Raw genomic sequence first — 25,010 nt, 5'->3', positions numbered from 1 at the left:
AAGCAAATAATGATGCTGACCCAAACCATAATTCTTTACCTAGAGTCCAATCAAAAGAAGCCAAAGATCCCACATAAGAATAGTCTTTCAGCTGTTGATCTATTTTGCTTTGCAGCCATTATGCCATCCCTAGTGAGAATCAGCGTAGGAAATGGTCTGTCAAATACTGATACCAGGAAAAGTCAGAGCTGCACAGAGATTTGTAAGAATTACCAATATAATGTTGCCTTACTTAGTATTTCTGTGGATGCATTCATTAGCAAGAAATGTAGGTTTGGGGTGATAGGCTTTTATAGCAAATGATGGGAAAAAGATTTTTTTAAAAAATTTTTAGATTACTTGTTTTATATTGTTCTGGTTTTTGGTGTTTTTTTTTGAGGAAAAAACCAACAAAACAAAACAAAAACAAAACCAACCAAATTATGGTAGACAGCACAGTTTGTGAAGGGTGTATGGATTTCAGACTGGGACTGGCCTCTGTTCAGAGCACAAGCACAGTGAGATTGGGTCAGTCTGCACCCACTGGGGTAGACATGTTCTGTGTGGTGTTTTAAAGTGTGTATGTACAACTGAAAGTCTTGGCAGATATTATTGTATGCATCTTCCACTGCATAAATAATTTGACAGCTTTGTTGAATAAATCAGGATTGACTTCATATATACAGTCCTTGAACACTTTTCAAATGTTTTCATATTAATCTTTTCTATTTCACAACCTGTTTATGATCTCTTATGAAGCCATTTGGCTCTAGTGAAAGCTTCACTTGGTGTCTGTAGACATATTGTATCTCTTCAGTATTAGAGAACAGCAGTAAGACTTACCAGCAGCACTACTGCAGCTTTTGCAAGTGAAGTATTCTTTATACCATCACACTGTTACTAAGGAGAGGGGTGCACCTTTTCTTCAAATCAGAGAAAGACTGCAAGAATTTAATGAAATGGATATGTGCAAATGAAATCTGCATATGATATATTACTACATCAGATGTTTTACTGTATGTAATTTTAAACTGGATGCCATTTTCCTGCATGTGAGTTTGTTCTAACTGTCATTTAAAATTCTTTTATAGATAGAAAACCACAGATAGCTGTATGTACCTTGGCTAAAACATCTCTGCTGTAGTGTCATCTCACAGGGCCTCAGATTTTCCCAAACTTCTGCTGTTGATGGCTAGGTGGAGAAGGAAAACTTTTTTTCTCTGCTTAGCTATGAATCCATTTGATTCAGTTCAGCTCAAGTAACCAAATCACTTATGAGAATGAAAGAAAATAAATGTTCCATTATTAAAGAAAAAGTTTGCAGTCTTTTTGAACAGCTGTACTGCTGAGGTGGGTGTGGGTAGAATGTTGAAGTCTGGTGGGAAAGCTGCCAGAAAGGGCTTTTGTGTGTTTGAATGTGCTTAGAAAAAAAGTCGCTCTGAATTATTTATTTTTTGAGGAAGGATGGGGTGGACTCATGGCTAAAGAAAAATATTCTGAATAGGTTATTTTCCTCATAAGCTAAATGCTGTCACTTTGGCATGATTCAAGTCTGTGAACAGTGCAAAGATAACTTGCCTTTGAGGGAAAAACATAAGCTGTTCACTTTTTGGACTCATGATGCCTTCAGGAGGAGTCTAACACATGAAGAGAGCTCCACAGAAACTTTCCTTCACCCCATTGTTGCACATGGGACTTACACACAGTCCAAGAGCCTGCTCTCTGCCCTCTTTATGGTAGGGCAAGCTTCCATGAAAAGAATTAGGAAACTGTTGTACTCTCCCAAGTTTGGAGAGAAAAATGCTTTTTACCTTTTAACCGAGCCCTAGGAGAGATGTTTTTTTCTTACTTTCTCCCCATCCTCATCCTACAGAATGAGTAGAAATATAGAAACAAGGATTAGTACTTCCTTCTGAGAGATTCTTCTTAGGATTTTCTGACAATTATGGATGACTACATGTTATGGCATTAAATTTTTGCCTCTGAGCCTTTATAGCATGGTGTAGCAGCTATTGAACCTTGAATACATCTTCAGGTAGCATTTACCTATCCTCTCTTGGCCTTCCCTCCTGTCATCCATCAAGAGTGACATTAAATCTCCCAGAGGAACATATATGGTGATGGTCCTCTGAGCTTTATGGTATCTTGGGATAGCAAAGACACTCCGAAGTATGTGTGGGAGGGGGGAAAGGGGGAGGCTTCTTAATACCAGAGTTATTTCTATTATATTTCACACAACTTACAACTTGAGTTATGATGCATAAACCAGTGAATTAATGTGTTCCTGGGTCCTTCTAGGGTCAGTTTTTTGAAGCCATACACTTATGTTTGGAAGATTGATTCTCTTGGACTCCAGAATTTTAATCTCAAGAGACATATGCATTAAAGTAATTTAATATCAGAATCATAGGGCTTGTTTACATGGGGAAACTGATCGGCATTGCTACAGCCAAATAGCTTGACTTCAGTGTAACTCCCCCATGTGGACGTTGTGTTCTAGAATAAAACTGACTTCATTTTGAAATAATTACTCTGATTAATTGTTTCAGAATAGAGTGTCCACAGGAGGGAGGTATGCAGAAACAGCTATAACAGAATAGTTACAGTTCAGCTGATTAAATTCACTGGGTAAAAATGTCTTATGCAAGGGTGGTACAAGATTTACAAGCGTAAAAATGCAGTAGTTAGTCAGCTCTGCTCTTGTTGATAAACTGGGTTGGTAGTGTTAGCTGTTTCTCTTATACAAAGATCTGTAGTTTTCACAGTGCTCTGGGAGACTGCAGCAATTTTGCTTTGATAATGTTCTCCAAATAACTCAATAAATTCAATATCAAATACAGCTTTTTCTCCCCTCCCCCTCATTTCTTGTCACTTTCTAAATCATTCTAAATCAAATTTACTTTTCAACGTATAATCCTTGAGTGAAAAACAAGCTTTTGATTTTTTTCTTACTGTGTTCCCTGACCTGCTGGTATTTGTCAGTTCACTGACCCTTCATGCCTCTCATTACCTCTGAGTTAAAGAATACCTTCTTGAAAGACGTTCACCCTGGTCACCATATGGTCACTAAAGGTGGCAGGATGTCTCGTTTGGCTTTTTTTCCCCTGTAAGAGCAAAGAGCTTTTTGCTGATACTACATTCTCTCTATTTTCTAAAATATATTTCAGAGATTGCTAATAGCTGCTTGAATTTCAAATGGCTGGAAAAAAACCAGAGGTGCTAAATAAAAGTAACATTGTAACTTGTCCCATGAAACCCGCAGTTACAAAGTATTTTGGGGTTTTGTGCTAGCTGTTCTGTAAAGGTGAGAGTTGCATCTTTTATTCCTAGCTCCGCTAAAGAACCAGCATGTGTCCTTAGTGGAATCTCTTATATGTCACCATTTTCTTTCTGTATGCACATAGACATGCTATAGACATACCATGAGGCATGTCTTACAGTTGAAACCATCAGGTACCATGCCACTGTAAATGCTAAACATTACTTTTTATTTCTAAACTTGTAAGTTCTTAAAGCAGTCATTCAGGGAAGTGGTTTAAGAATGGGACCAAAGGTGCTGAAACTCTAACCTCTCTGTGATATGTTGCGGGCAATAATGAGCTTACTCTTCCAGTTCTTCAAGCCAGTTCAGAGTTAGGTGGTTGCATTGCCATAGAGATGAATCTAAATTAATATGCCTCATTTTCCAGGATGTAGCATTGTTCTAACATAGTCACTCATGGTGCACAGTAGCCTGGCTACCTCTAGGAGTCCTGGCACAGCAGGCTTGCAGCCAGAATATACAGCATAGACATTAAATACAAAGGTTCCTGGGCAAGGATCACAAGGGATTTGAAATAGTCATCCTCACTGAACCTTTTAATTGGGTTTCTGACCTGCAGAAGCGTACTCCTAGCCAGTGTATTGGGAAGGAAGGAGTAGAGAAGAGGTCTGAAAGTGAAGGAATAGTTTAACTACAGTTAAAATCAAAGTTAACCCAGTAAAATGAGGTCAGCTGGCTAACTTCTGAGTCTAGCAACATGAATGTTTCAAAACTGCTTGTTTCATGACTGCTAGTATAGAATAAAAGAACCTGCACTAAATCTATTGAGAGAGGGTTTACAGTGAAAAGGACGGAATGTGACAAGGTTGAATTAAGTTCTCGTGGAATCACAGAAAATCAGCTAAACCAGGTGATTCCTTTCCCTTCCCTCAACAGCCTGTCCCCTCTACCTGTGCTATTTCCAATGAATAGAAAAATCAGTGGAATCCTCTCCACTCTGCAAGAATCCTTTGCATATTGAAATATTGCTGTTCCTTCTCCCTTTGATTTTCTTTTCACTGGATAAAAGTTTCAGCTTACTCAGTTTTTCCTCATAGGTTTTGCTGTGTAGATTTTCATTTGTTCTTGTTGCTGTCTTCCAGACTGTTTCCAGCGAGTTTGTATCTCATTCATGCACTGCAATTGAGGCTTTACCTGTACCTCACCTATAGGCTGAAGGGCTACTTCATGTATTCTAAGTACTTTATGTATTCTGGTATGGTTTTTATTTGCACTAGTTTTAATGTGAGGAGAGAGGAGCAAGTGCTTTTGCAAATAAATCAAACTTACTCATTCAAATTCAGACTAGGACTCAAAGTGAAAGGAGGGAAATTGGCTAGACCTGGGCTGCTACTGAGCTTAACAGGAGCTGTGAATAAGGAGTGATTTCCTCCCACAGAAGCAAGGTAAGAGGAGAACCAGGAAAATGATAAGAGAAAGAGCAGCAAAGTAAAAGTGAGGTTCTCTCAGCTAAGGGCAACAGAAAGAGCAAGCAGGTTCCTGACCTAACACAACCTAAAAAGGCTGAGCCTTCCTGTTAGAGCTACAATTCAGCTGTTTCCTCTAACATGAGACCCATATGCATCATACAACTGTTCATTCAGATGTTCCTAACTTGGATTAGGAGATAATAGAGGCATGCAGTCCCCATCTGTATCTAGAGAGTGACTGTACTGTGACTGCTTGTATCAGGTCAGGCTAACTGAAGGCAATCTCTCAAAGTATCACCATTTAACTGTGCAATGATTAATACTTTTTTTTTCTTTTCTTTTTTTTTTTTTTTTTGGCTGGCTTGATATGAAAAGAGGGAGAAAGTAGAGTGAGGATTAAAGAGAGAATTTAAGAAGATTAGGGGAACCAAGTGATCAAAAGGACTTATTTTTATTTTCTGTTATGGAAGGTGTATTCACTTTGCCATGACTGATACGTTTGCATTTTAGCTGAAAAGGGGCCCCTGTATTATCCATGCTGCAACTTTAGCAAAGCTCTTCAAATGTTATGCTACAGGGTCACCATGGGTACTTTTGTCCAGCACACTCTTTCCAAGGGTTTACTGTGGCAGCACATTTTGCTACTTTCCTTCAAAACAGCATCTCAGCAAATAAAAAGAATTAAAAATTAGAAGCTATAGAAGGAGCTCAGGTAGAGCAGAGAAATCTCTTAATATGGCCATGAAGTGCTGATCTGTAACAACTGAGGCTTTGAGCACTGAAAACTTTTAATGCCCTTATTTCTAATCTAGTGCAATGCCTCTGTTGGAAGTGAACTCTTAAATCTGTACTTAATTCTGATAAGTTGTACTGAGGCATTGAAGAGATTTTTGTAAAGAAGGATGTCAGACAGATCTGTTTTTTCGCCCTAGTTTTTGAGTTACTGAATTCTGAAACTAGTTGTCTACGTGTCCAGTGATCTGATATTTTTCAGTCACTGGATAATTACCTCTGCAGAATGAGTAGAGCAGAACATTATCTCTGTGCTCCCATGTGTCCTCATTTCTCAGCAGATTTGTAGAGTACAGTGAAGCCCACTAAAATGGGTTACCCACGGCACTGCTGACTGCCCTGTTTCCAACACATGGCATTGTGGCAGTGTGAATAATTCCCTGAGGGAATATTTACTTGAGATTGATTAGTTGGTAACTGTAGCTGTTAAACCAGTATGCATTTAACACTGTTGTTCATTAAATTGAGAGACAGGATGTTCATTAAAAAGAAGGTTTCTTCTAAACTAAAAGAAATTGTAAATGAGACCAACTGCTCCCCTGCTAGTCTTCTACAGCAGCTGTGCTGAAATTGAGGGGATTCAGTGGGCAGAGTTTTTGAACAGCATTCACTCAGTCAATCAGAATAGCCGCCAGGGTCCTGTCCTGAAGTACTGCACTGAAATTGTTTTAGCAGCAGCAACTCATATTAAAAGGTGTCTGGATATTAAGAGGACAGTGGGCACACCATTCATCTGTGTCTCCTTGGTCACAGATCCTGGCCAACATGCAGAGGATGATCCCTGGGGTTTTCCCCTGCTTCCTGTGCAACTCAGAAAGCAGTCAGCTTCCATGCTTCCTCAGCTTGCTGTCTTCTCTAAATATCCCAGTCCAACATGATAACCTGTGACATCTGATTTGGTAGTTCTAAACCAGTTTGCAACTGTGACCAACTAAAAGCTCCAATGTGAAGCTGTCCTCAGAGGGCTGATCAAGGGGGTAAAGATTGGTTTTTCTATCCTCTTAGCTTGGCATGTGAAGCTGTTTCTTAAAGAATTTAAACTATGTAATTGAGGCTCTTTGTTTTGTTTTGTATTTTTCTTGAAACAGGACTAATATGGAAATTTAAAGATCTAAGTGGTCCCTTCTGAAAGTTCCTAACATTGCTATCAGTATCATTCCTTTTTATAAACAGAACTGTTACAGTTCTAAGAAATAAAGTATTCAAAGAATGCACTCATAAAAGATTACGCATACAATGGAATTTTTTAGCCTCAATGGGAACAGAAGGCTTTGTAAGAAGTGTTTGTGTGCAATGAACATAATGTTTAAATCAATTTTTAAGCCATTGCTAATGAAACACCACCCTCTGAATAAGGGGCTACGAGACATGCATCTTACAGATGCACAACATATCAGTTCCTGCCCATCATATCAAGATCCTAGGGGTTTAGAGTGAAACAACTGTTCAAAAAGAACCATGCTAGAAGGGGAGGGGAGCAGGGAAACAGTCTGAAATGTAGCTTGGAGTGATGTGAGATTTATTCCCTTAACTCGTGTTTTCCGTAGTTTCATCATATGATTTGGCAATTCTGCAGAGCTAGTGTTAAATACATCACATGGGAATGAGACAGAGATACTTCTGAGCCTTGGATGAGTGAGAGACCTCACAGAAAAGTAGTTACATGACAGTTCCTACTTCTTCCACTTTTGTAGTCTAGTTTTTGTTTCTGTTGTGGTCTCCAGTCTGTTTCTCCCATCATGTAACTGATCCAACCACACATTCAGGGGTTTCCTTCAGGGGAGGCATGGCTGGTGACACTGCCCCTACTCAGATTTTTCAATGAATGGGGAGGTTGGGGGCATCCTTCAGCTGCATCCTCCCTTCACATATGTTATCTGCTGCTAGAAGTCCTCCAGGCAGATACCCTTCACAACTCAACCGCAGCATTGCTCAAACTTAGCAACACAGAAATACTGCTTAGGACGAACAGATGATATTCAGAAGGGTTTGTTGCTACGAGTTGCTTCCAAATCATTTCCTCAAAGAGCTGTGAAAGTTTGAGTCTGCTATAAGGTTCATTACCAGACAATATGGGTTCCTGGTCTGGACTGAATAACTCTCAAGCTTAAAATGAATTTTCAGTGTGGGTACACGAATGTTTTCATTGCAGATAGACCTTCTCACAAACATATACAAAACCATGCCATCACAAATGTTCTCTTGCACACACATTTGTTCCTACAAACTATCATGAATTACAAGCAAAATGACATACACACACACAAAAGCCACTAAGTAAATTTAGTAGTTTTTTTATTCAAGTGAATGTTTAGATTGACTGTTGCACAATAGTTGCCCAGAACTGCATGGAGCTGAGTATCTCTGGTATGAATTTATCTCTGGAATTTCCACGGTTTAGCAGAGTTTGTTACATACTCATTTCAGCAAGGATAACCCACTAGAAAATAAGCCATTGGAAAATACTTACTGCATCTAGCTAGACCTTCCTTTGTTTTTTTTTTGGTTGTTTTTTTTTTTTTTTTTTTTTTTGGTAGTGTTTTTGTTTAACTATCACTGCATCTGGTGAGCACATTCAGACTTGGGAGACCAAGAGAAAAAATAAAAGCACAGAGAGCAAGTGAGAAGTTCCTGGAATGTTACAAGCTGCTGTGTCACTGGGACTGGCAAGGCAGGCAGGCAGAAAACTCTCTCCAAAGCTGACACTACAGTGGGAATATTTGATGGTTTTTAGGTAGTGAATTGACTGAAGTCATAACTTTGAAGTAAACGTACAGTTGCAAACAAATACTGAATATCCTGCTCTTCTTAATGAATTTCTCTTCCCCTTAATTCTTATACCCTATGCTTTTTAAGATACACTTTCTGAACTCTATTCTTTGAAGTCTTTTGGTCCAGTGGCCTTATATTTTGTAGGCCTAGGGGCTACTGTACATTTTAAAACTACTTCAGTTGTTTTTGTTTTAAATTTATGGTCCCACATAGACAATAAAACAGATTATTGTCTGATCAGTTTACAGCTGCCACTTGGGATGAAGGAAAGATTACCTTGTATGCATTAAAAAGAGAGTAATTATTTCATTCTTCCAACAGAAACAAAGCTAAAGTTGGCCTGAATCCTCAGAGAAAGAAAAGCCTGGTTCCCATGCTGTCCCGTGCACCATGTTTCCTAAAGAATGCTGTCTTCTGGCACATACAGCTCCTTTAGCCTGCAAATGTATAAGCTGTTGTCTAAAACAAGAGGATGTCCTTAGAAAGAGCAGCAAAGCCCATGAGAATAGAAAATCTCTACCCTCAACTTTCACACATGGACTTAATGCCATTATCAGGATTGCATAAGCAAAGTGGGTCTTTTTCTTGTCTGCCTTTCCCTCTCCCTTAGAACTGTGGTCTCTGAGAGCTTTTCAAGGGGGTGAAAAACCAAACCAAACTTTAAGGGAGGTGTCAAGGGGGTCTAATTCGTATTGTCGTTTTCTAACCTTCCCTCTTACCCACCCTTCAAAGGCCTGACCAGGGTGAGAATTAAAGTTTACTAATTTCTGTCCAGATTAATGGTTTAGGACTCGATTCCCAGACTCACTGAAGCAAGCTGAAAGGCTTTCCTTAATTGATCCTGATAAATGAATTCATTAAAGAAAGTTACTTCTCTTAACAGTTTAGATATTCTTGATGCAACTATGTTGCATGGGACACAACAATTTCTGCTTCATGACAGGCAAAAGTAATGTTAGAAAGATTAAAACATTATTCCAGTCAAAGTTGAACATGGGGAAAAAGAGGAGATAAAGCAGTAATCCATGCACAGATACCTACAGGTTTCTGTACAATTAGACCTTGGGGACTCATCCTCTTGTTACGACTGCAAACTGAATAGATTTAATAAGTCTGTAGAGTTCTTGGGGTGTAAACAAGTGTAGTCACTTGGCCAAGCGTTGTTCCTCATCCCCCTTCCACTCAAATGCTAGTAGCTGTTTCAGAAAAATGTTCTTTTTTTTAACCAAAATGTGCTTTTTTTTTTTTTTTTCCTTTTTTTTTTTTTTTTTTTTTCCCCTACTGTTTTTAAAACCACAACTGAGTTACAATGTTTTTGGGGTGTACCTGCAGAGTGATGGTAGCTCCACCCAAACTCCAAGCCACAGGGGCTGGTGACCGCTCAGGCTGGCCGCCATTTTGGTGCGTGGGTCACCGGCCCCACGGCAGCGCGCATCCAGGCGTCGGGAGGCTCAGGCAGAGCCAATCCACGCTTGTCCGCACCCGAGCGCGTAAATTTCCCCTCCGACGCTTTCACAGCCCTGGCACTTTCCGGTTTCTGTGGAGTTTAGCAGCTCGTCGTGAAGAGTGTGCAGCTGCGTTTAGGGGAGTCAGAGCACTCTGACTTATTTTTCACTGAACATCAGCTGCGGGCAGGCTCGCCGGCTGAGAAGGCGGCTGCGGGGTAGCGGCACGCCGCGCCGGGCAGGGAGCTGTTGCCTCTGAGCAGCAGCCTGTCACTCCTGGAGATGCGCTGGTACCACGTCTGTCACGCTGCGGCAAAGCATCATTTTGGGGGGTAGAGGAGCCTCATGGGAAGGCCTGGCCGGTCTGGAAATCGTTGGCGTGCCGGTGGCTTGCAAATCTCCGGCGGCAGCCGGCACAGGCTGGGTCACCAGTGGGGTGCGAGGAGACTTTCACGCTGGCAGTCGCATGCCCGTCCCTTGGCACAGCACAGGCATGGGGAGGGGGGAGAGGGGATAGCGTAGGGCTATGTAAATGAGGCAGGTTTAATTTGTTCCTTCCCCTATTCTTATACAAGTATTTGGTCACGCGGGAAAAGCTGCCTTTCGTGTACGTGGGCGGTGTGTTTACGTAAACAGCCCCGCCTGCTCCTGCAGCCGGCCGACCCGCAACCAACTACCCGCAGGAAGGCGCCGGGCGGAGGTACCTTCTCGTGCAAAAAGCGGGGAAACGGGGCCAAAGAATGCGGGCGGCGCCGGGGCGGGGGCGGGGGCGGGGGCGGCGCGTGACGCCGCCGGCTCCGGGCCCCGCGCGCCGCGCCAGGTGCGGTCCCCCCCCCCGTCCTCCGCCCCGCGCACGTGCGGCCGCTCCCGCGCACGTGCGGCCTCCCGCGGCGCTCCCGCGCCGGGCGGCAGCGCCGCCCCGCCAGGGGGCGCCCTCCCCCTCCCGCGAGGCGGCGGCGGGGCGCGCGCGGCGGCCCCCGGCCCCGGTGCAGGGAGGGGCCGAGGGGGGCGTCTGCCCTGGGTGAAACTGCGCCGTGTCTAGGCAAATCCGAAATGTGCGGGGGGGGAAGGTTGGAGAAAATTACTGAGGTAGTTGTTCACCGGGATCGCGTCTCACCTCCCAGCACCCTCACCGATTTAAAGCCCCGTCGGGCAGTCGGAGGGGCGTGCGGAGCGGCAGAAGGACGGGGCTGCTTGTCGTTCGCTCCAGCTGTGTCACAGGAGCTGGTGGCTAGAGCTGGAGAATTCAGAAAAAATTCAGCTAAACAAAATGTGGCCCTGTCATTCAGGAAGAGATGCACTGCAGAAATATGAATATTTCAACGAAGCTTTTTTTCCTGAGAAAACTTTGAGTATAGGGGAAGAGTTACTTTATATAAGGACCTAGGGATGAGGGACCAGGTTCAGATCCTATCCTTGTTCTGCCTGAGTTAAATCTCTGCTCAGAATCGGAGCAGGAGCACAAAACTGAAATGCCAAATTAAAAAATCAAAACAATAAAATTTCTAATCCTATCAAAGTTTCAGTGGGACATTCTGATAACTTCTGTTTTTTTGAAACATCACGTGGCTTTAAATATGTCTGAAGCATATTTTATTTTGGTAATCTAGAGGGCTGCCATGAAATGGAATTATTGTTTTTCTGTCAGCTCTCCTGGCAATTGATTGCATTTTTTCCTAATCATGGGGAGAAAGCTCTGGTTTCTTATCAGGCTGCTATATTTATTTGTGTTCTGTATCTGTTTTATTATTTGCTAGTTATCACAAAAGCTGAAGTAAGTAAAGATGCATGTCAGTGTGCTGTCATGCAAAAATTGCATGACAGTTGCTTACATGCAGATGGTCTACACCGTTCATCATTTTTAACAAATACTATAGTACGTGTATAAGACAGTTAAGTTTCACTTCAGTGTTTAAGGCCCTGAGAGATACAAGCACTGCTGAATGTTGCAGGCTCTTGTCTCGGTTTGCACTAATTTTACAGTGACTGATAAGCACTCTATTGTATTTCTTAGAAAAATCTGAGATATCTTAGAGAAATGTCCAAGGTATTGCATTGGCAAAACAACTCAGTTTTGCAGACTTTTGATGATTTTGAACTTGATGACAAACACAGATGCAGACATGTAATGCAGTGTCTAATATAGGCTCTCTTTAGTTTAGTGTATTCCTCTGGTATGTTTTTGCAAAATGCTCTTCATTGCTGGGGTTATCTTTCCTGTAACCATTCATAGGTAGAAGACTTGTTAGTACTTTGCACTATTAATACATGGTCTTGTTAATTTTTTCCAAAACTAGAGGCTTGAATAAATTCCTGGGAACCCATCACAATGACTTCCCATAGGACTGTGAGGCAGTTGCTTCTCTGTGCCTTATACCTGGCTCAGCTGAAAAATGGGAATCGTGGTATTTATCTATGAGAGAGATCATGACTTGTAAGTGAAAAATCTGACTGTAAATTCAAACCTTTAGGATAGATGAATTGGCCTCATGCTGTCTAGAGAAATAGAATGAAACCCCACCCTTTTGTGGTGACTGATCCCGTTTCTCTGAAGCCTTTTGGAATAGAACTGAAGTATTTCACATGTACAGAAATCTACACAAAGGCTATCCAAGCTTGTAAAGTGTCAGATGGGCCAAGCTCACTTAAATATGTGCAAGATTCCAAATGTACTTTGGAAAATTCTTATTTTCCTTCCACTGACAACACTGAAATTTTTGTAGCCCCACATAAAAATGTTTATTATGCATTAAATTATTACTGTATGGCATTTACAAAAATGATTTCCTTCCTTTCACTACTTCAGAAAGAAGGATTAACTTTATCTATACACAGTAATTTTTACCATTGAAGCATTTAGCTTACACACTATGAACATGCTCTGATTGAAATACAATGTAAGAATACCTGTGATCATGATCAAATTATTTGGCTAGCAGTAATTTCTATAGCAGTAGATTAAATAGACTCTTGTTGTTTCCACAGGATTTTTATAACGAGAACAAGGGTGGTGATGATGATTTTCAGTTAAAAGTAGAATTATTTTTATAACTTTCCAAGCTTCTTCTTTCAGATACTCATAACTTTCACAGCTTTCAGGGAGAATTATTACATTCTTGCTTATAAACCAGCAAAAAATTTATCAGTAAACTTTCAACAGAACATAGCCACCATTTTTAAGTCACACTGGTACCAAGTATTAGAAACTGCAGCAACAATGAAGAACGCTTTTACTGCTACTACCAAAACATAAATGCGCATGTGTTTATCTTAACAGTAATTTAGCTGCAAATGCTGTAACTTGCCTTTTTTTTTGTGGCTTTCACTGAGTCCCAAAACTTTGAAGAATATGTCTTAGAGTTATGACCACTTGCTTAGGTTTTTCAGTACCTTCTTATTTGCAAGTAGTGTCAAGGACCCAGGAAATATTTTAGCAACATTTCTGTACTTACTTTACCTGGGCATGGGTGACAATTTGAAAAACGGAAGGATTAAATATAACTCCTTTAAAATATATTCCCCATCTTTCATGTGTTTTGATGTTGGTCTTCCTTCTGTAATATTTAGCTCTGATTTTCAGAGTCCAGAGAAGTGCTTTTGTGCAATTTAAATGTTACCGGTTCTTTGAAACTCTGACACGTTTTCACAAACACTTTTGGAAAGCTGTGAGTTTTGCTGCTGCTGCTGCTGTACTCAGTTGGGTGGCTTAGAAAAATGAGAACAAGTGTCAGGGTGAAAACTCCCAAGTTCTGTTTCCCACTTGGTTATCATCCGGCCATACAAATATTTCCAACACAAATAAATAAGCATCCCTTTGGGCTGCTTATTGCAGCCATTTCACAGGTGGGAGAACTGAAGTTCAGGAAGGGATATGGGTTCACAGGGATAGGGGTGAGGAAGGAATCGGCATCTGAAACAGGATGCGGCTCCACCATAAGCAAAGTTTTAACCCCCCTGTATCAGCTGTTTCTTTACCTCCAAGCAAATTACTTTGTCAGTCTCTGCTTTCTTACCTGAAAATGGAAAGAAAAAAAGAAGTGATTGAAAGGTAACACTCAGTTGTTTAACATAAAACTCTTCCTTTGCTTATTAGCCTTCTTATTCGTTGACTGTACGAAGATGCCTAAGGAAGACACTGCAGTAAGTTGTAAGTTAACGCATTATATAACGCAAAGTTCAAGTGCATTAAATTTCAGTACAGTCCATGTATTTTTCATATGTGGCTCTGTCCTCAAGTTTCAAAGAAATACACATGCAAGCCAAATTTGAAGAAATTTTTTTTGGAGCTTTCACACTGAGAAACTTATTCAACCTTTCCAGCAGCTTAGAGAGCTATGCTTTTGAAAGTTTTTATGTAGGTTTCACTTGTATTGACATTATTAAAGTTGTTAATCATCGTTTTTCCTTCTGGTCTGAATTAGAATGCTGCCCTCTCAGACCCCGCAGATTATGAAATGTTGAGCTAGAAGGTGACTTGAACATTTATCCTATTTCTTAATTTTCCTTCTGCTGTCTCTCCCGTGTCTCAAAAAATCTTTTTTAGTATACCATCTCTGCAGGTCTACCACCAGGTCCATGGCCCACAAAAGATGAAGCAGGAACACTGTAGTGAGAAACATGTTTCTGGTCTGTCAGTCTACTTCTTGTGAATTTAGCTACATATTGAACACGTATGTGCCAGTTTAGTAGCTCCATGGAAGATTTGGTATCATATGTATCCTAGGAGAGCTGTCATAGCCTGTCCCTGCTTCATTTTGGTTGTGCTGCATGTGTAATTTAATAAATAAACATTTATTCACAGAATGTAAATTTGGCTGAATCATTCTGCATATGTGAATCATTTATTCTTGAACAGAGTAACGTTCCGTATTCAGTAACTTAAATATTATATAACCACTTCAAAACTTGTCCATTTGAAGGAAAAAAGAAAACACAATTTTCTTCTGGCCTCTTTCCTTCATTTCCGTAGAAACCTTTTCAATTGTGATTCCACTTTGAAACACAAAAACATTTAGCTCCATTTTATTCAACAGAGCTTTAGCTTGTGTTTATCAAAGGCATAGTGGAAAAAAATAACTTTTTACTGCCTTTTGCTTCTGTTATCATTTAGAGCTAGCACTGCTCTGAAAGAAGGACTGGAGTTATGTTGTGTCAAATGCAGCATCAAACCTGTTTACTAAATGTTTAGCATCCACAATACAGGAGCACACCCACTGCTGGAGAATTAGCAAGTCTTACTGAGTCACACTAGGAATATTAGTTTGTGTGCACAGCCTCTCTGGTACTGTCAGCAATATATGAGAAATACCTAATTTGCATAGCATGGGCTGTGTTTGCACACTCAGTGAATGATTATGTTTAATTGTGAGTCACTGAATGCAGTAAGCAGGGAGCTTCATGCAGACAGTAGTGTCCATTTTGCAAAACTAACTGCAGTGACTGCTGTTTGTTGATGTACATATTTGTAATTGTATGTTTGCACACATGGGGATTTATGTTAGGACAATGACAATCAGACAAAAAGCTTCAGTCCTAGATTGTGGAGGGCCTTGTCTGATGTAAGACAGGAAAAGTTGGTGGTTCAGTAGCACAAGCATGATTCACTCAGGCAAGCAACAGTGACCTCTGAAGACAGTTTGTAGGGTAACAGGAGGAAGGATTTAAATATCTGAGTGTTTAAATACACATTTCTCCATTGGTTCTTCTTAATTCTTGGAAGTAGTAGTTTGATCATGCAACAAAAGGCCTGTTGATGAAGAATCAGCTTTCCTGTGCTTCCTACCTAGTTTGCTATCAGTTTACTCTGCTCTTACAGAGTATGAAAAGCTTGCTAGGTCCAAGGAGATGGGACATTGCTGTTCCCTTCTGTATCTCTGTGAGTACGCCCCTAGGCATGTGCAAGGTCTCATGTCTTCATCTTTTTTTGAGTTTTCTCACAGAACAGCAATCTGTCAATGAGTTGGGCTTACCCAGAAGGCTCTCACGTGTTTCTGGTAACTGTTGTTCTTCTCTTGGACTAGCAAGTTTGTGACTGAGTGTGAATAAAGAGGCCAGTCTGTTTAAGCTAAACTGCTGCTTAATTCTAACAACAGGGACAAAGCATAACATTAGAGAAACAGGATATTAAAATTACACTAGGTTTGTATGTAGTTCATCTTTACAAGGGCCTGACTTTCTTCTTCACAGGGTTCCTAATAGGTCAACTTTTCCCCAGTTTCTTATATAGAAGAGTGATTTCTCAGACTCAAGACATAATCTCTCACCTTCTCTCAAGTGTACTTCTTGGAAAATTCCTGAATCCCTGTGTTGTGGTTTGAGCCTGGTCGGCAGCCCAACACCATGCAGCCGCTCACTCCTCCCTTCTCTTCCAGTGATGAGAAGGGACAAATGAGCCAGGCTTGGAATTTGAGATAGGACTGGGAGGGGCATATCACCCATTATGGTCACGGGCAAAAGGCAGAGTCATTAGGGGAAGAAAAAAAAGAACATAGATTTATTACAGACACTAACAACAACACTTAACAGAGTAGGACAGCGAGAAGCATTGCCACATCTTGAGAACACCTTCCCCCCACCCCTCCCTCCTTCCCGGGCTCAGGTCTGCTCCCAATATCTCTACCTCCTCCCCCCAGCGGTGCAGGGGCAGGGAATGGGGGGTGCAGTCAGTGCTGCTGCTTCTTCCATCTTCAGGGGGGGAAGGAACTTCTGGAACTTCTGGAACTTCTGAGTCCCTCCCATGGGCCGCAGCATTCTCTTACACTGCTCCAGTGTGGGACACCAACTTTCTCCAACTGGATTCCCTCCCACGGCTGCAGCCCTTCCCGAGCTGCTCTGGTGTGGGACACCCCTGCATGCTGCAATCCTCCCAGTGCTGAGTTACAGCAGCGGGGCTACCTTTTCCCACAAGACCCCGGCCTTCTCTGAGCACAGACACCTTGATCAACCAGGTGAAAACCACAGGCCATAAATCAATGTCTATTCCACCGTAGATCTTCATGGGTGGCGGGGGGGGGGCCGCCCTGCCATCTCACCACAGGATCCAGGGGGGTCTCTGCTCCGGCACACCTCCCCCCTCCTTTCTTCCTCCGTTCCTCCACTGACCTTGGTGTTCACGCAGCTGCAGCAACTCCTCCTCACAAGTTCGACTCCTCCTCACCAGGTCCCTTTTTAAATGCGTTATCACAGAGGCGCAGCCGATTGGCTCAGTTTTGGTGCGGAGGTGGAGCTGACTTGGAGCTGGGGGAGCTTCAAGAAGCTTCTCACAGGCGGCCACCCCTACAGCCCCCTCCCCTGCTACCAAAAAATCCTACCATTCACTCAAACCCAGGACAGCCTGGATTCCTGTTCTCCCTGCAATGACTGCTTATTTCTTGGAAAAAACCCTCCAGTTTGTCTATTACAGGTTCTGTTTAAAAAAAAAAAAATAAAATCAAACCCAAACCACCAAAACAAAAAAAGGCTCTTGCCCTATGTCTTAGGTGTATGAACTGTGTTAATCTAGCCCTACCTTCATTTTCCAGCCTGACTGTCCTGCTATTATATTAGTTCAGTATCTGCATACAGTAAACAACGCACTAAGTCCGTCCATAGGATACAGGCATTATCATGGGCAGCTCCAAATGTATTACAGAGGAGAGGCTTGTTCTTTGCTTTGAGTCAAAAAAGTAAATGAAGAAAGCAAAATGAGGTATTATTGGCATTCACTCTCAAAAATAAGTCAAAGTGGGAAAGGCGTAAATACTTACGTAGAAACAGTTTGCAATTGCTTTGTTTGTGATCTGCGTCCCTGATATCTTTCAGGCTGATCATAGGATTTAAAGTATCCAAGTGATTAAAGATCAAGGCTGTTTGAGACTTCAAGGGATTTTGTGCATTTAAGTCCTCTCTGGACACTTTGGGCTATCCTGTCATGCTAATTTTTTTCAGTTCCTAATGGTAGAAAACTGGAATGTAACAGCTTCTGTGAGCTAAACTGTATGTCTGCTATGGTACTGCTGGGCTCCGAAAAGTACGGTAATCCAGATGCATGTCTAATGTGGCTAGGCTCAACGATCCTGAAAATAGGATGTGGTTTGATCCAAAGTGAGAGATATTAGCTTAATTTTCCATCTGTGAAAGAGTTTCACTGTTCTGTTTACATTACTTCTCCAAGCCTTCCTCAGCCTGAGCAGTTGGTACAGTTCTTTGGAAGGGGGTAATACACCCTCTCCCTTTACAGGATATTTCTCTGCAAACTCAGGTCTCCAAGAGCCCCCTCTGTTCCCTCTTACTTTACCTTTGCAGACCTTGGCACTCTGCTAACTATTCTTCCTGGCCAAAAAGTTCTGGATGTGGCTCCCAGCAGGGCCATTCAACACTGTTGTTGAGTCAGGCAAAGGGCTGAATACAAAACATGTGCTGCTCCTGCTCCTTGTTACACAAGCTATGCTTCCTGCATCCCCACTGCCCAGCAGAGCTTGCAGTGCAGCTCCTATTTAATGAAAACATCTGACAAAAAAATAAATTGTCTGTTATCAACTTAGGACTTTAAAAATGCTCTTTAAACCATTCAGCTGCCCCAGAGTCCAGCTTATTTGATCCTCTGCTGCTTCAGTAATATACCTTCTGTTCCTGGAGCCTCATCTGGTTTTGTGTGATCAACCATAGGAGGCAGGGATAGGGTAAGGAATTGGAGAATTTTTTTTGTTCTTCCACTAAGCAATTACCTATTATATTGTGATCTTCCAAAAATGGTGCGGTCTCCATTTCTGAAACAGTATGATATCATATTACAATGTGTGCCATGTATACTGTTGTGCAAAATATTGCTGAGAGCAGTATCCTACTTGTAAAAATGTGGTCTGCTACCCAGTGGAAAACTGATGTTTTTCAAAGGCAAACATATGAAAAAATACCTTTATGTCATTGTAAGCAAGGGGGTTTATATGTCTTAAAAGATAGGAAGGAACTCATCAAAGGCAAAAGAAATCTCCAAGGTCTTCACAGTTTGCAGTGGCAGAGGTTCATGACTGGTGGTATTCAGGATGCCAAAGTACTGAAGGCCTTCTGCAAGTGAGGTTGAGCACAGCAACAAACCTTGAGCCCCCCCCCCAGCAATCTGGAAGCAATCTCAGGAAGGGAGCACTTCACCTGCTCAGCCCAGTGAAGGGACAAAGCTGCCACAAGCAGTTTCTGTGTAAGGAAAGGGGAACAAAGTTGCACTGAAGCTTAGGGAAAGGTCCAAAAGACAAAGTGAAGGTGCTGCAGCTAGAAGGGGCCATGCAGAATGGGTAGTGAGAGGTGATGGTAGCAGAGAAAAAAACACCATGAGGTTTGGAACCAAGCATATGAATGGCATTGATAGGAACACTGCAGAGAAGGGGAGAGGGCTTTCTGCAAGATGCACAGATGTGAAATTAAGAACACCTGACTTTTACTGCTGGCTGTGTGACCATGGCAGAATCTTCTAATTGTGTCTGAATTATTCAACTATAATCTGGGAGTTTGTCTCATAGGGAGTATTCATATTATTTTGGTATTTGCTAGGTAAGATGTAAGAACAAAATACTTAGTGAAACCATATCCTCAGCAAAAGCTTCAGTGAACTTGAGAATTACTCTGGCAGACATGTAGGTACTATCCTGTCATTGGCAATATATTTTTTCATGCAAAAGCAATTGATTGTAGTTACTCTGTAGTGTTCTTTATCAACCTCAGTCATTTTAAATGTACTGCATACATTCACAGCTCAGATTCTGTTAAATCATTTCTGAACTTTGCGGCATTTTTGATATTTTCCATTGTGTCAGGTGGGGCAGACACTCTTTAAAAATCAAAGCTTTCACTATGCCATTTCTTCTGCCAACATCTCTAATGCTGAATGAGCTAAATTTCATATTTAGGAGCCAAAATAAATATATTTCTGCCACTTACTGCTCAGTGTTAGTCTGATTCCACTCTAAGCTACAGTAAAGATGTTCCTGGAAAAAGAAATCATTGGCTGATGGTCGTCTTTTAGAATGTATTAGAAAGCTGGATGTATTCTGACAATCAGGGATACAGGATTTAAATGAAAATAGATCAAGAAGGTTTCTATAGTGTGTGTATTTAGATGCCAACATTCTGCCAAGTATTTATTTCAGGTAATATGAGCTGTCTTACAATGTAGACAATTGGTCTAGCTCCTTATACAGGCTTTTCGTGTGGTCAGCAGAAGATAACAGTTCCAGAAGGCAATTATTCTACTTACCTTTGGCATCTGTGCTGGGATCTGGTGAATTTCCCTGAGGTGTCTGTCTCCCTCCACTGACTACAGAGGCAGCCTATACAATCAGCCAAGTCTAGATGCCTAAGTGACTTAAGTGACTACAATTACCTATGATAAATCCACCTAGTACTGTAAGCATATGTACATATGCAGCACAGAAAACTTGCAGAGCACAGAGAATGCAAAGTGGTGCAATGTGGTGCGGCATAGAGGATTTATTGTTATACACAGTGCACAAGCAACTTCCTGTCAGCTGTGGCTTATCCCAAATTTGTCCCATTTCTACAGCCTAGAGCCTTGCCTCCCAAAGCAGAGGATAACTCTTTAACCACATATACACCCTTACACATCCGTGACAGTTGTTTCATCTCCTGTGTGATGTAGAGAATTTTCAAGTATGTATGCTCAGACATTACCAGTCATGCCTCAAACTCATGTTACATTACTCTTTGATCACACTGCACCTATTTCAGAAAACATGTTCTAGGAATGTGACAGACTGTTTTGGGGAGTCTACTGAAATGCTGGCTGCTTTTGCAGATACAAAGTCAGTTGCACAGGATTCTGAGGTAGAGAAAAATTATTTTTGAAATAAAACCAAACCAAACTGATGCAAAATTAACCTTATATCTATAAAATTCCACAGTTCTTGCATTTCTGACTTCCCTAGAACTAGAAAAAAGTGCTCAATTCCACTCAAATGAGTTAGAGTGGACTGTGGCCCTTAAGAGCTAGGTGGTGGCAAATGCTAAGTAGAACAGGCTGTGTCTGTCAGGCAGAGTGATTGCTACCTAAAGAAACATTATAGGTCTCTCTCTAGGCAATTTTCCTTGCAGATTTGTTTATGCTGTAAACAAAGGATCTTGCATAGGTCTGAATACAAGTAAAGGCATATGTTGTACACTGTGGAGGAAAAGGAAAGGGATAACAGTTGTAGAGGGGGAAGTGGACTGTTTAAATCTCCCCATGCCACAGGGTCCAGCATTTTTACTTCACTATTTCTTGCATTGTATATTTGGTGATAAACCAAAACTCTGTTATCATCTCACTGAGAGAATAACATCCAAGCTATGCTATAGCTAGTCCTAGCCATGTGAATGTAGCTTGGTCCTCTAGGTTCCAATTCCACTGTATTTTGTACCCTCCCTCAAAATTTCTTCTAGATTGAACAAGAAGCAACTTATAAGACAATACCTCATAACTAAAAGAACAGAAGAAAAACACTGAAGATGCAGGCATCGTGGTTTTTTTTTTTTTTTCACAGAACTGAGAGAAATGGCATTGAGTTATCTGGTATCACTAGAGTTGAAACAGTATGACAGGTTTAGCAATCCCAATTTAATGCTTCAAAGTGGCATCAGATCATGTTTAAAATAATGTCAGGGGCAGCAAGAGGTGCCAGCCCAAAGAGGGCAAAATAGTAGAGATTTGATAAGGCTCAGTTTTAATTTATGTAAAAACCTCCAAAGAAGGCTCAGGGGCAAGATTTAAGGATAAAGGAAGAACAGTAACACTGGCCTAAGAAACCCCCACATAGTTAGAAAGTAGGACAAAGACACCAGTTTGAAGAATGGCTAAAGTCCCACAGTGCTCACGGCAAGCCCAAGCAGAGAGTGAGGCACTGGTCTGTTTGTGTATTGATAATACTCTCAGTGGCTGATTGAGGGGGTATCTGGTGAGTCTGTCCTCCAGATATAATCATCACCTCAGAGAAAGCAACTTACGGTAACTGAGTAGCAAACTACAGTAAACTATAGTAACTGAGTATAATCACCACCCATTTATAAATACAGAATCCAGGAGTTTGCAAAACTGGAGATTCAGCTGGAGCTCAGAAGAGCAACCTGTGATGTGAGTTCATTCTCACTTAGTGGCAGAGGGGATGCAAACTGTGGGTTCACACACAGTGAGAAGTTCTGAAACTGCAGAAAATGCCCTCACCTCGGTCTTCAGATTCTGGGGGGGACAAACCCATATGTTGGTGATCTTGCCCCCCCTTTCCTCCCCTTCCTTCTCAGTTTACCCAGACAAGTACTGCTCGTTACAGGCTATTCAAATGCCAAATTTAATGTTTTGTTGTTTAGCCATCCTTGAATAGTTGTCCTGGAAAAACTTTCTATAAATGGGCAAAATGTTCAGTATGTTTCTTTCTCACACACATAAGTCAGAAGTGTCTCAATAGATTTTTGGGGGGTTTTGTTTTTTATTTTTTTTTCAAGTGTTCTCCAAAAAATTTGCCTTTAGTCAAATACCAAGCATGAAAGACTTTCACCAAAAAGACTAATATTTTATGAAGTTAAGGCATTATCATGGAAATTACTTGATAACCTATGTGAAGATAGGGATTATCAACTATAACATGTTAGTATCACAGGTGTGGTTGGTAGCACTTCCTGTCTGCCCCCACTCTTCCCACAGTAAGACCTTGCTTTTCCTTACTCTATAACTTTGTCAAATTTACACAGTTTGGGCTGAAAATTTCCATGTCAGGTGTCTGCCCAAGGCTGATTATTTTGGAAAACTCAGTTCAGCCATTTCCAAAAATAAGACTAGAGGAAAATATGTTGATTCTGACCATGTCTAAAAAGCTGTGGCAAACTTTTCCTTGAAAAGCTCTAGAACTCCAGTGCCTTAAGGCGCAGATGTAGCATTTTCTGGGGTGATGAGGCTAAAAGCAGAGGAAAAGCTTCATGTCAGTAATAAAACTTATGTTGTTCCACTCAACACTGAGCACATGTGGTCAAGTTACAAGCTTCTAAGAGAGCACATTTTGCATGGGCTCTGAAAAGACCTACATAAATACAACAGTTTAATATTCCCAAAATCTATCTCTGTACAGGCCATTTTGTACCTTCTGGTTGGGCAAAACTTTCTTTGCAACTACAGATGTCTACTACGTCTGACCTAGGTAAGGGCAAGGAAAACAAAGAGTTGAATATTTATGGGGACAAGAGGAAAAGATTCAGAGCAAGATTCAGGGGAAGAAAACTAGGGCAGAGAACAGAACTGGTTGTGCTTGCGACTGACAAAGGCAGAAACAGGGAAGTGTTTAGAGACCCAGTTATGGGAAATATAAAGGGAGGAATTAGCACTGGTGGAGGAGACTGGAACAGAGAACTGCTGGAAATGAGGAAACAGATCTGGTAGTAAGATGTTCTCTGAGATATGAACTGGGATTGCTGGCAAAAAGAGACTTAACAGGGCTAATGGAGATGAAGGGGGAAAAACCACAGATGGGAGTAGATAGGGAGCTGAACGAGGAGACAAATGTGAGTGATATTCAGATATAGAGCTGGGATGAAGGAAAAAAAAATTCTGTGGCTAGTCAAGGAGACAGGAATAAGGAAAGAAGATCTAAAGGAATGAAACTATGACTTCCTGACCCTGAAGATGGGTGCTAGGTTTGGAGTACCGAGGAACAGCTTCTGGGAATGGACTGGTGAATGAAGAGAAACACTGCAGACCTGGCCCTAGACATAAGCAAAATACTAAGGAGAGCAAAGTCCATTTACTTGCTGCTTATTTTGCCTATGTCAAAGCTCTGAAAGATTGACAGGCTTCTGAGGATGATGAAGGAGGAGATTGGATAAACAAGGCAGCATGTGCTTCTCCTAAATCTCTGATCTCCCAGTTTCTGCAGGAGCAGGATGTCCTACTCTTCAGCACTCACTTTGGCAATTTGACATGGGTCACATCTTTTCTTCCCAGGCCAGCCCTGAACAAGCACCAACATTATCCCTAGGGTGGCAACAGGCAGATTTTATCAGGGCCCTAAGCCTGTCTTCCTCATTTCTGCTGGTTTTGCTGCCTGGCCTCAGGATCTGTGGACACTGCACTTTGCTAGTGCAGTATCCACAGCTGACCTTGAATCAAAGAGAAGCCTTGATAAGGTCTTGCCCGATTTCCTCAGGAACTGCTTTTAAGCTGAGGGTTTTGCCTTTGGTTCTTGTCTGGGCTGCATTGCAGCTATGCCCATGCCTAACCATGTCTCTTGCTCATCCAGACCTGCAGACTTGACATCCTGGATTGACCTCAGACCTGACCCATCACTATGGACTTGTCTGGCAGGCTGGGCTCTTGACAGAACCTGGCTGCCATGACCAGACCTGTTCTTGTTTGGATGCTGTAGGGCTGCACTTTTTCTTGGTGAGGGCACTATGCCTCCTTGCCTTTCTGTCACTCCAGCTCCTGGCTCCCCTTCCTGTATGAAGCAGCACCACTCTTGTTACTCCCTGGCAGTTTTGAGATATCTTCAGATGGCTCTGGACATCATGGAGAATGTTAGAGCAAATACAGCTTACGTAAACACATTTAGGGAAGATAGGTAGAGGCTGTGCCTAGGCATAGGCTTTTTAAGAGCCTGAGGTGGTACTAATACTGGAGTGTCAATATTCCTCTGCTGTCAGCAGCTACCTGTGAAATGCATTAACTTTTCTGATTTTTTTTTTTTTTTTTTTTTACTGTGAAATGGAAGTCTTAGCAGAAATGCAAATACTTCTTGTGGAGAATTAATGTTTATAACACTCTACAGATGTATATTAGTGCAAGTTACTATTTTATTATTGTATGTTAACTACCCACAGTAGAAAATGTGCTGTTCAGATATCTGTAGAACACCTCTGAACTAGAAATATAAAAAAACACACCATCTTAAAAGGTTAGGAAAGTGAACCTGTAAGGAAAGCCTTAATATAGTTTGTACCAATCCATCAGCTAAAGCTCACATGTGAGATTGGACCCCAGTATGCTAAGTGCTGTGTGCAATCTCAATAAATAAAACAAATGATAGGAGGGAAGAGGATGGCTGGGAATTGCAAAGATATGTGAAATCATCAACATCAAGCCAGCTGAAAAACCAAATTATAATCTAGGTTTTTTGGCTCCTATATGGATCATGCTGACAAAAGTCAATGACATGAAAAATGTTGTTGTCTGAAATACCTGTCATTTCCAGGTGGTCTTTGACATTGTTGGTTAATTTTTGATAGGACAGACTGGGAGTCTGTCTGGAGAGGAATCGGAAGGGAGAGGGTTGAGGGATGTCT

At 41.5% G+C, this 25,010-nt stretch overlaps 1 protein-coding gene across 3 annotated transcripts in view; it reads left to right on the top strand.

The window, feature by feature from the left end:
* LOC116964757 overlaps positions 1 to 25,010 on the top strand; it is a 207,398-nt gene that overhangs the window by 37,268 nt on the left and 145,120 nt on the right. Inside the window, exon 1 of one of the 3 annotated variants that reach the window (XR_004408931.2) lies at positions 10,368 to 10,419. The exons of 1 other annotated variant lie outside the window; for it this stretch is intronic. The gene's annotated coding sequence lies outside the window, so the exon portion shown is untranslated. Of the gene's footprint in view, positions 1 to 10,367; positions 10,420 to 25,010 lie in introns of those variants that run through there. One more of the 3 variants, XR_004408930.2, reaches the window with a different exon arrangement.

Source organism: Tyto alba, unplaced genomic scaffold (assembly GCF_018691265.1).
Source record: "Tyto alba isolate M040663 unplaced genomic scaffold, T.alba_DEE_v4.0 Super-Scaffold_14, whole genome shotgun sequence".
Classification (NCBI taxonomy): domain Eukaryota; kingdom Metazoa; phylum Chordata; class Aves; order Strigiformes; family Tytonidae; genus Tyto; species Tyto alba.
The sequence above is the reverse complement of the archived record's forward strand: the minus strand, read 5'-3'. Positions and strand labels throughout refer to the sequence as shown.